The sequence below is a fragment of the Hippocampus guttulatus genome, unplaced genomic scaffold, assembly GCF_054856545.1.
Source record: "Hippocampus guttulatus isolate MCC_2025c unplaced genomic scaffold, RoL_Hgut_1.0 HiC_scaffold_31, whole genome shotgun sequence".
NCBI classification, from domain to species: domain Eukaryota; kingdom Metazoa; phylum Chordata; class Actinopteri; order Syngnathiformes; family Syngnathidae; genus Hippocampus; species Hippocampus guttulatus.
The window spans coordinates 25,001-35,000 of record NW_028233890.1 but is presented as its reverse complement, the minus strand read 5'-3'; positions in this window follow the sequence as shown (position 1 = coordinate 35,000).

Below are 10,000 nucleotides of genomic sequence, written 5' to 3'. Positions count from 1 at the left end.
AGTGCGGAGCTCCGCCGTCAGAGGCCGGGTTTTCGCACGGGGTATCCGCCCCGGGCGCCTCTCGGGCGGCCTTCCCAACTGCCGTCGACCGCCCGGAGGGGGAAACAGAAAATATTCGAAAGTGCGGAGCTCCGCCGTCAGAGGCCGGGTTTTCGCACGGGGTATCCGCCCCGGGCGCCTCTCGGGCGGCCTTCCCAACTGCCGTCGACCGCCTGGAGGGGGAAATAGAAAATATTCGATAGTGCGGAGCTCCGCCGTCAGAGGCCGTTCCAGTGCTTTTGGGTGGCTGGAAACACCCTCACGATGGTCTGATTATACTCTTAGGGGCCTCCCCTGTGTCGCCCTGGAGGTCACCCATTCAAAACATGCTCACCTATATACGTTTCGGAAAGTATTTTGGTGAACGCTCACTTTCTAAGCCTTTTAGCCTTCTTGACCCCCTAACTCCCCATATCTGGTTTACCTACTACAGCGCCCCTAACGACCAAAATCGGTACTGCATACCCCTGGTACCCCCGCCATTGAAAATGAATGGGGGAATTTTTTTAATTTCTCAATCCGGCCAGGAGGCCTCTTTTTCGGCCACGCTCGGCCGGCGAGCCGGTCCGCTCTTTACCCCTGGTACCCCCAGCCCTACCCCTGGTACCTCCCCCATTGAAAATGAATGGCGACCCCTGGTACCCCCAGCAACACCCCTGGTACCCTCAGCCTTACCCCTGGTACCCTCAGCTCAACCCCTGGTACCCCCAGCCTAACCCCTGGTACCCTCAGCGGCACCCCTGGTACCCTCAGCAACACCCCTGGTACCCCCAGCCAGCTTCGCCCCTGGTACCCTCAGCCTTACCCCTGGTACCCTCAGCCCAACCCCTGGTACCCTCAGCCCAACCCCTGGTACCCCCAGCCAGCTTCGCCCCTGGTACCCTCAGCCTTACCCCTGGTACCCCCAGCCTTACCCCTGGTACCTCCAGCCTAACCCCTGGTACCTCCAGCCTTACCCCTGGTACCTCCAGCCTTACCCCTGGTACCTCCAGCCTTACCCCTGGTACCTCCAGCCGTACCCCTGGTACCCTCAGCCTTACCCCTGGTACCCTCAGCCTTACCCCTGGTACCCTCAGCCGCACCCCTGGTACCCTCAGCCGCACCCCTGGTACCCTCAGCGGCACCCCTGGTACCCTCAGCCTTACCCCTGGTACCCTCAGCCGCACCCCTGGTACCCTCAGCGGCACCCCTGGTACCCTCAGCGGCACCCCTGGTACCCTCAGCCGTACCCCTGGTACCCTCAGCCGAACCCCTGGTACCCTCAGCGGCACCCCTGGTACCCTCAGCGGCACCCCTGGTACCCTCAGCGGCACCCCTGGTACCCTCAGCGGCACCCCTGGTACCCTCAGCGGCACCCCTGGTACCCTCAGCGGCACCCCTGGTACCCTCAGCGGCACCCCTGGTACCTCCGCCATTGAAAATGAATGGGCGGCCTTCCCACCTGCCGTCAGCCGCCCGGAGGGGGAAATAGAAAATATTCGAAAGTGCGGAGCTCCGCCGTCAGAGGCCGGCTTTTCGCCCGGGGTATCCGCCCCGGGGCGCCTCTCGGGCGACCTTCCCAACTGCCGTCGGCCGCCCGGAGGGGGAAATAGAAAATATTCGAAAGTGCGGAGCTCCGCCGTCAGAGGCCGGCTTTTCGCCCGAGGTATCCGCCCCGGGGCGCCTCTCGGGCGGCCTTCCCAACTGCCGTCGGCCGCCCGGAGGGGGAAATAGAAAATATTCGAAAGTGCGGAGCTCCGCCGTCAGAGGCCGGCTTTTCGCCCGAGGTATCCGCCCCGGGGCGCCTCTCGGGCGGCCTTCCCAACTGCCGTCGGCCGCCCGGAGGGGGAAATAGAAAATATTCGAAAGTGCGGAGCTCCGCCGTCAGAGGCCGGCTTTTCGCCCGAGGTATCCGCCCCGGGCGCCTCTCGGGCGGCCTTCCCAACTGCCGTCGGCCGCCCGGAGGGGGAAATAGAAAATATTCGAAAGTGCGGAGCTCCGCCGTCAGAGGCCGGCTTTTCGCCCGAGGTATCCGCCCCGGGCGCCTCTCGGGCGGCCTTCCCAACTGCCGTCGGCCGCCCGGAGGGGGAAATAGAAAATATTCGAAAGTGCGGAGCTCCGCCGTCAGAGGCCGGCTTTTCGCCCGAGGTATCCGCCCCGGGCGCCTCTCGGGCGGCCTTCCCAACTGCCGTCGGCCGCCCGGAGGGGGAAATAGAAAATATTCGAAAGTGCGGAGCTCCGCCGTCAGAGGCCGGCTTTTCGCCCGAGGTATCCGCCCCGGGCGCCTCTCGGGCGGCCTTCCCAACTGCCGTCGGCCGCCCGGAGGGGGAAATAGAAAATATTCGAAAGTGCGGAGCTCCGCCGTCAGAGGCCGGCTTTTCGCCCGAGGTATCCGCCCCGGGCGCCTCTCGGGCGGCCTTCCCAACTGCCGTCGACCGCCCGGAGGGGGAAATAGAAAATATTCGAAAGTGCGGAGCTCCGCCGTCAGAGGCCGGCTTTTCGCCCGAGGTATCCGCCCCGGGCGCCTCTCGGGCGGCCTTCCCAACTGCCGTCGACCGCCCGGAGGGGGAGATAGAAAATATTCGAAAGTGCGGAGCTCCGCCGTCAGAGGCCGGCTCCACGCTTCATTCATCCGACCGAGACGCCTCTCCGCCGGCCACACTCGGCTGCGGGGCCGGCCCGCTCTCCGCCATTGAAAATGAATGGGGGGCATTTTCTCATGCTTTCAATCCGCCTAAGAGGCATCTTTCCCGGCCAACTTTGTGCCCCTGGTACCTCCAGCATCGAGAAAGCATGGTGACTCGTCCGACACATGCCCCCCTATATACGTTTCGGAAAGTATTTTGGTGAACGGTCACTTTCTAAGCCTTTCGCCTTCTTGACCCCCTAACTCCGCATATCTGGTTTACCTACTACAGCGCCCCTAACGACCAAAATCGGTACTGCTACCCCTGGTACCCCCGCCATTGAAAATGAATGGGGGAATTTTTTTAATCCCCCAGGCCGGCCAGGAGGCCCCTTTCCCGGCCAAACTCGCACGCTGGGCCGGCCCGCTCTTTACCCCTGGTACCCCCGCCATTGAAAATGAATGGGGGAATTTTTTCAATCTCCCAATCCGACCAAGAGGCCTCTTTTCCGGCCAAACTCGCACGCCGGGCCGGCCCGCTCTTTACCCCTGGTACCCCCAGCTCTACCCCTGGTACCCCCGCCATTGAAAATGAATGGGGGAATTTTTTCAATCTCCCACGCCGGCCAAGAGGCCTTTTTCCCGGGCACGCACGCTCGCCGGGCCGGCCCGCTATTATTAAACTCTCACCCCTGCAAGGAGGCCTTTTTCCCGGGCACGCACGCTCGCGGGGCCGGCCCGCTATTATTAAACTCTCACGCCGGCCAAGAGGCCTTTTTCCCGGGCACGCACGCTCGCCGGGCCGGCCCGCTATTATTAAACTCTCACGCCTGCAAGGAGGCCTTTTTCCCGGGCACGCACGCTCGCCGGGCCGGCCCGCTATTATTGAACTCTCACGCCTGCAAGGAGGCCTTTTTCCCGGGCACGCACGCTCGCGGAGCCGGCCCGCTATTATTAAACTCTCACGCCTGCAAGGAGGCCTTTTTCCCGGGCACGCACGCTCGCCGGGCCGGCCCGCTATTATTAAACTCTCACGCCTGCAAGGAGGCCTTTTTCCCGGGCACGCACGCTCGCCGGGCCGGCCCGCTATTATTAAACTCTCACGCCTGCAAGGAGGCCTTTTTCCCGGGCACGCACGCTCGCCGGGCCGGCCCGCTATTATTAAACTCTCACGCCTGCAAGGAGGCCTTTTTCCCGGGCACGCACGCTCGCCGGGCCGGCCCGCTATTATTAAACTCTCACGCCGGCCAAGAGGCCCTTTTCCCGGGCACGCACGCTCGATGAGCCGGCCCGCTATTATTAAACTCTCACGCCGGCCAAGAGGCCCTTTTCCCGGGCACGCACGCTCGATGAGCCGGCCCGCTATTATTAAACTCTCACGCCTGCAAGGAGGCCTTTTTCCCGGGCACGCACGCTCGCCGGGCCGGCCCGCTATTATTAAACTCTCACGCCTGCAAGGAGGCCTTTTTCCCGGGCACGCACGCTCGCCGGGCCGGCCCGCTATTATTAAACTCTCACGCCTGCAAGGAGGCCTTTTTCCCGGGCACGCACGCTCGCCGGGCCGGCCCGCTATTATTAAACTCTCACGCCTGCAAGGAGGCCTTTTTCCCGGGCACGCACGCTCGCCGGGCCGGCCCGCTATTATTAAACTCTCACGCCGGCCAAGAGGCCCTTTTCCCGGGCACGCACGCTCGATGAGCCGGCCCGCTATTATTAAACTCTCACGCCGGCCAAGAGGCCCTTTTCCCGGGCACGCACGCTCGCCGAGCCGGCCCGCTATTATTAAACTCTCACGCCGGCCAAGAGGCCTTTTTCCCGGCCACGCACGCTCGCGGAGCCGGCCCGCTATTATTAAACTCTCACGCCTGCAAGGAGGCCTTTTTCCCGGGCACGCACGCTCGCCGGGCCGGCCCGCTATTATTAAACTCTCACGCCTGCAAGGAGGCCTTTTTCCCGGGCACGCACGCTCGCCGGGCCGGCCCGCTATTATTAAACTCTCACGCCTGCAAGGAGGCCTTTTTCCCGGGCACGCACGCTCGCCGGGCCGGCCCGCTATTATTAAACTCTCACGCCGGCCAAGAGGCCCTTTTCCCGGGCACGCACGCTCGATGAGCCGGCCCGCTATTATTAAACTCTCACGCCGGCCAAGAGGCCCTTTTCCCGGGCACGCACGCTCGATGAGCCGGCCCGCTATTATTAAACTCTCACGCCGGCCAAGAGGCCTTTTTCCCGGCCACGCACGCTCGCGGAGCCGGCCCGCTATTATTAAACTCTCACGCCTGCAAGGAGGCCTTTTTCCCGGGCACGCACGCTCGCCGGGCCGGCCCGCTATTATTAAACTCTCACGCCGGCCAAGAGGCCCTTTTCCCGGGCACGCACGCTCGATGAGCCGGCCCGCTATTATTAAACTCTCACGCCGGCCAAGAGGCCCTTTTCCCGGGCACGCACGCTCGCCGAGCCGGCCCGCTATTATTAAACTCTCACGCCGGCCAAGAGGCCTTTTTCCCGGCCACGCACGCTCGCGGAGCCGGCCCGCTATTATTAAACTCTCACGCCTGCAAGGAGGCCTTTTTCCCGGGCACGCACGCTCGCCGGGCCGGCCCGCTATTATTAAACTCTCACGCCTGCAAGGAGGCCTTTTTCCCGGGCACGCACGCTCGCCGGGCCGGCCCGCTATTATTAAACTCTCACGCCTGCAAGGAGGCCTTTTTCCCGGGCACGCACGCTCGCCGGGCCGGCCCGCTATTATTAAACTCTCACGCCGGCCAAGAGGCCCTTTTCCCGGGCACGCACGCTCGATGAGCCGGCCCGCTATTATTAAACTCTCACGCCGGCCAAGAGGCCTTTTTCCCGGCCACGCACGCTCGCGGAGCCGGCCCGCTATTATTAAACTCTCACGCCTGCAAGGAGGCCTTTTTCCCGGGCACGCACGCTCGCCGGGCCGGCCCGCTATTATTAAACTCTCACGCCGGCCAAGAGGCCCTTTTCCCGGGCACGCACGCTCGATGAGCCGGCCCGCTATTATTAAACTCTCACGCCGGCCAAGAGGCCCTTTTCCCGGGCACGCACGCTCGCCGAGCCGGCCCGCTATTATTAAACTCTCACGCCGGCCAAGAGGCCTTTTTCCCGGCCACGCACGCTCGCGGAGCCGGCCCGCTATTATTAAACTCTCACGCCTGCAAGGAGGCCTTTTTCCCGGGCACGCACGCTCGCCGGGCCGGCCCGCTATTATTAAACTCTCACGCCTGCAAGGAGGCCTTTTTCCCGGGCACGCACGCTCGCCGGGCCGGCCCGCTATTATTAAACTCTCACGCCTGCAAGGAGGCCTTTTTCCCGGGCACGCACGCTCGCCGGGCCGGCCCGCTATTATTAAACTCTCACGCCGGCCAAGAGGCCCTTTTCCCGGGCACGCACGCTCGATGAGCCGGCCCGCTATTATTAAACTCTCACGCCGGCCAAGAGGCCCTTTTCCCGGGCACGCACGCTCGATGAGCCGGCCCGCTATTATTAAACTCTCACGCCGGCCAAGAGGCCTTTTTCCCGGCCACGCACGCTCGCGGAGCCGGCCCGCTATTATTAAACTCTCACGCCTGCAAGGAGGCCTTTTTCCCGGGCACGCACGCTCGCCGGGCCGGCCCGCTATTATTAAACTCTCACGCCGGCCAAGAGGCCCTTTTCCCGGGCACGCACGCTCGATGAGCCGGCCCGCTATTATTAAACTCTCACGCCGGCCAAGAGGCCCTTTTCCCGGGCACGCACGCTCGCCGAGCCGGCCCGCTATTATTAAACTCTCACGCCGGCCAAGAGGCCTTTTTCCCGGCCACGCACGCTCGCGGAGCCGGCCCGCTATTATTAAACTCTCACGCCTGCAAGGAGGCCTTTTTCCCGGGCACGCACGCTCGCCGGGCCGGCCCGCTATTATTAAACTCTCACGCCTGCAAGGAGGCCTTTTTCCCGGGCACGCACGCTCGCCGGGCCGGCCCGCTATTATTAAACTCTCACGCCGGCCAAGAGGCCCTTTTCCCGGGCACGCACGCTCGATGAGCCGGCCCGCTATTATTAAACTCTCACGCCGGCCAAGAGGCCCTTTTCCCGGGCACGCACGCTCGCCGAGCCGGCCCGCTATTATTAAACTCTCACGCCGGCCAAGAGGCCTTTTTCCCGGGCACGCACGCTCGCCGAGCCGGCCCGCTATTATTAAACTCTCACGCCGGCCAGGAGGCATTTTTCCCGGGCACGCACGCTCGCCGTGCAGGCCCGCCATTTGCCTACCACACCGCCGTCTGGCGGACACCAAGCGGTACCGCCGACCCCTCCCGTTGAAAATGAATGGGGGATTTTTTTTCAATCCCCCAAGCCGGCCAAGAGGCCTTTTTCCCGGGCACGCACGCTCGATGAGCCGGCCCGCTATTATTAAACTCTCACGCCTGCAAGGAGGCCTTTTTCCCGGGCACGCACGCTCGCCGAGCCGGCCCGCTATTATTAAACTCTCACGCCGGCCAAGAGGCCCTTTTCCCGGGCACGCACGCTCGATGAGCCGGCCCGCTATTATTAAACACTCACGCCTGCAAGGAGGCCTTTTTCCCGGGCACGCACGCTCGCCGGGCCGGCCCGCTATTATTAAACTCTCACGCCGGCCAAGAGGCCTTTTTCCCGGGCACGCACGCTCGATGAGCCGGCCCGCTATTATTAAACTCTTACGCCTGCAAGGAGGCCTTTTTCCCGGGCACGCACGCTCGCCGAGCCGGCCCGCTATTATTAAACTCTCACGCCTGCAAGGAGGCCTTTTTCCCGGGCACGCACGCTCGCAGAGCCGGCCCGCTATTATTAAACTCTCACGCCGGCCAGGAGGCCTTTTTCCCGGGCACGCACGCTCGCCGTGCAGGCCCGCCATTTGCCTACCACACCGCCGTCTGGCGGACACCAAGCGGTACCGCCGACCCCTCCCGTTGAAAATGAATGGGGGATTTTTTTTCAATCCCCCAAGCCGGCCAAGAGGCCTTTTTCCCGGGCACGCACGCTCGATGAGCCGGCCCGCTATTATTAAACTCTTACGCCTGCAAGGAGGCCTTTTTCCCGGGCACGCACGCTCGCCGAGCCGGCCCGCTATTATTAAACTCTCACGCCGGCCAAGAGGCCCTTTTCCCGGGCACGCACGCTCGATGAGCCGGCCCGCTATTATTAAACACTCACGCCTGCAAGGAGGCCTTTTTCCCGGGCACGCACGCTCGCCGGGCCGGCCCGCTATTATTAAACTCTCACGCCGGCCAAGAGGCCTTTTTCCCGGGCACGCACGCTCGATGAGCCGGCCCGCTATTATTAAACTCTTACGCCTGCAAGGAGGCCTTTTTCCCGGGCACGCACGCTCGCCGAGCCGGCCCGCTATTATTAAACTCTCACGCCTGCAAGGAGGCCTTTTTCCCGGGCACGCACGCTCGCAGAGCCGGCCCGCTATTATTAAACTCTCACGCCGGCCAGGAGGCCTTTTTCCCGGGCACGCACGCTCGCCGTGCAGGCCCGCCATTTGCCTACCACACCGCCGTCTGGCGGACACCAAGCGGTACCGCCGACCCCTCCCGTTGAAAATGAATGGGGGATTTTTTTTTCAATCCCCCAAGCCGGCCAAGAGGCCTTTTTCCCGGGCACGCACGCTCGATGAGCCGGCCCGCTATTATTAAACTCTCACGCCGGCCAAGAGGCCCTTTTCCCGGGCACGCACGCTCGATGAGCCGGCCCGCTATTATTAAACGCTCACGCCTGCAAGGAGGCCTTTTTCCCGGGCACGCACGCTCGCCGGGCCGGCCCGCTATTATTAAACTCTCACGCCGGCCAAGAGGCCTTTTTCCCGGGCACGCACGCTCTCCGGGCCGGCCCGCTATTATTAAACTCTCACGCCTGCAAGGAGGCCTTTTTCCCGGGCACGCACGCTCGCCGTGCAGGCCCGCCATTTGCCTACCACACCGCCGTCTGGCGGACACCAAGCGGTACCGCCGACCCCTCCCGTTGAAAATGAATGGGGGATTTTTTTTTCAATCCCCCAAGCCGGCCAAGAGGCCTTTTTCCCGGGCACGCACGCTCGCCGGGCCGGCCCGCTATTATTAAACGCTCAGGCCGGCCAAGAGGCCCTTTTCCCGGGCACGCACGCTCGCAGAGCCGGTCCGCTATTATTAAACGCTCACGCCTGCAAGGAGGCCTTTTTCCCGGGCACGCACGCTCGCCGGGCCGGCCCGCTATTATTAAACTCTCACCCCTGCAAGGAGGCCTTTTTCCCGGGCACGCACGCTCGCGGGGCCGGCCCGCTATTATTAAACTCTCACGCCGGCCAAGAGGCCCTTTTCCCGGGCACGCACGCTCGCCGAGCCGGCCCGCTATTATTAAACTCTCACGCCTGCAAGGAGGCCCTTTTCCCGGGCACGCACGCTCGATGAGCCGGCCCGCTATTATTAAACTCTCACGCCTGCAAGGAGGCCTTTTTCCCGGGCACGCACGCTCGCGGGGCCGGCCCGCTATTATTAAACGCTCAGGCCGGCCAAGAGGCCCTTTTCCCGGGCACGCACGCTCGATGAGCCGGCCCGCTATTATTAAACGCTCAGGCCGGCCAAGAGGCCCTTTTCCCGGGCACGCACGCTCGCAGAGCCGGCCCGCTATTATTAAACTCTCACGCCTGCAAGGAGGCCCTTTTCCCGGGCACGCACGCTCGATGAGCCGGCCCGCTATTATTAAACTCTCACGCCTGCAAGGAGGCCTTTTTCCCGGGCACGCACGCTCGCCGGGCCGGCCCGCTATTATTAAACTCTCACGCCGGCCAAGAGGCCTTTTTCCCGGCCACGCACGCTCGCCGAGCCGGCCCGCTATTATTAAACTCTCACGCCTGCAAGGAGGCCTTTTTCCCGGGCACGCACGCTCGCCGGGCCGGCCCGCTATTATTAAACTCTCACGCCTGCAAGGAGGCCTTTTTCCCGGGCACGCACGCTCGCCGGGCCGGCCCGCTATTATTAAACGCTCACGCCTGCAAGGAGGCCTTTTTCCCGGGCACGCACGCTCGCCGGGCCGGCCCGCTATTATTAAACTCTCACGCCGGCCAAGAGGCCCTTTTCCCGGGCACGCACGCTCGATGAGCCGGCCCGCTATTATTAAACTCTCACGCCGGCCAAGAGGCCTTTTTCCCGGGCACGCACGCTCGCCGAGCCGGCCCGCCTTTTGCCTACCACACCGCCGTCTGGCGGACACCGACCCCTGGTACATCTGCCATTGAAAATGAATGGGGGAATTTTTTCAAACTCCCAATCCGAGCAAGAGGCCCCTTTTCCGGCCACACTCGCCCGCCGGGCCGGCCCGCTCTTTACCCCTGGTACC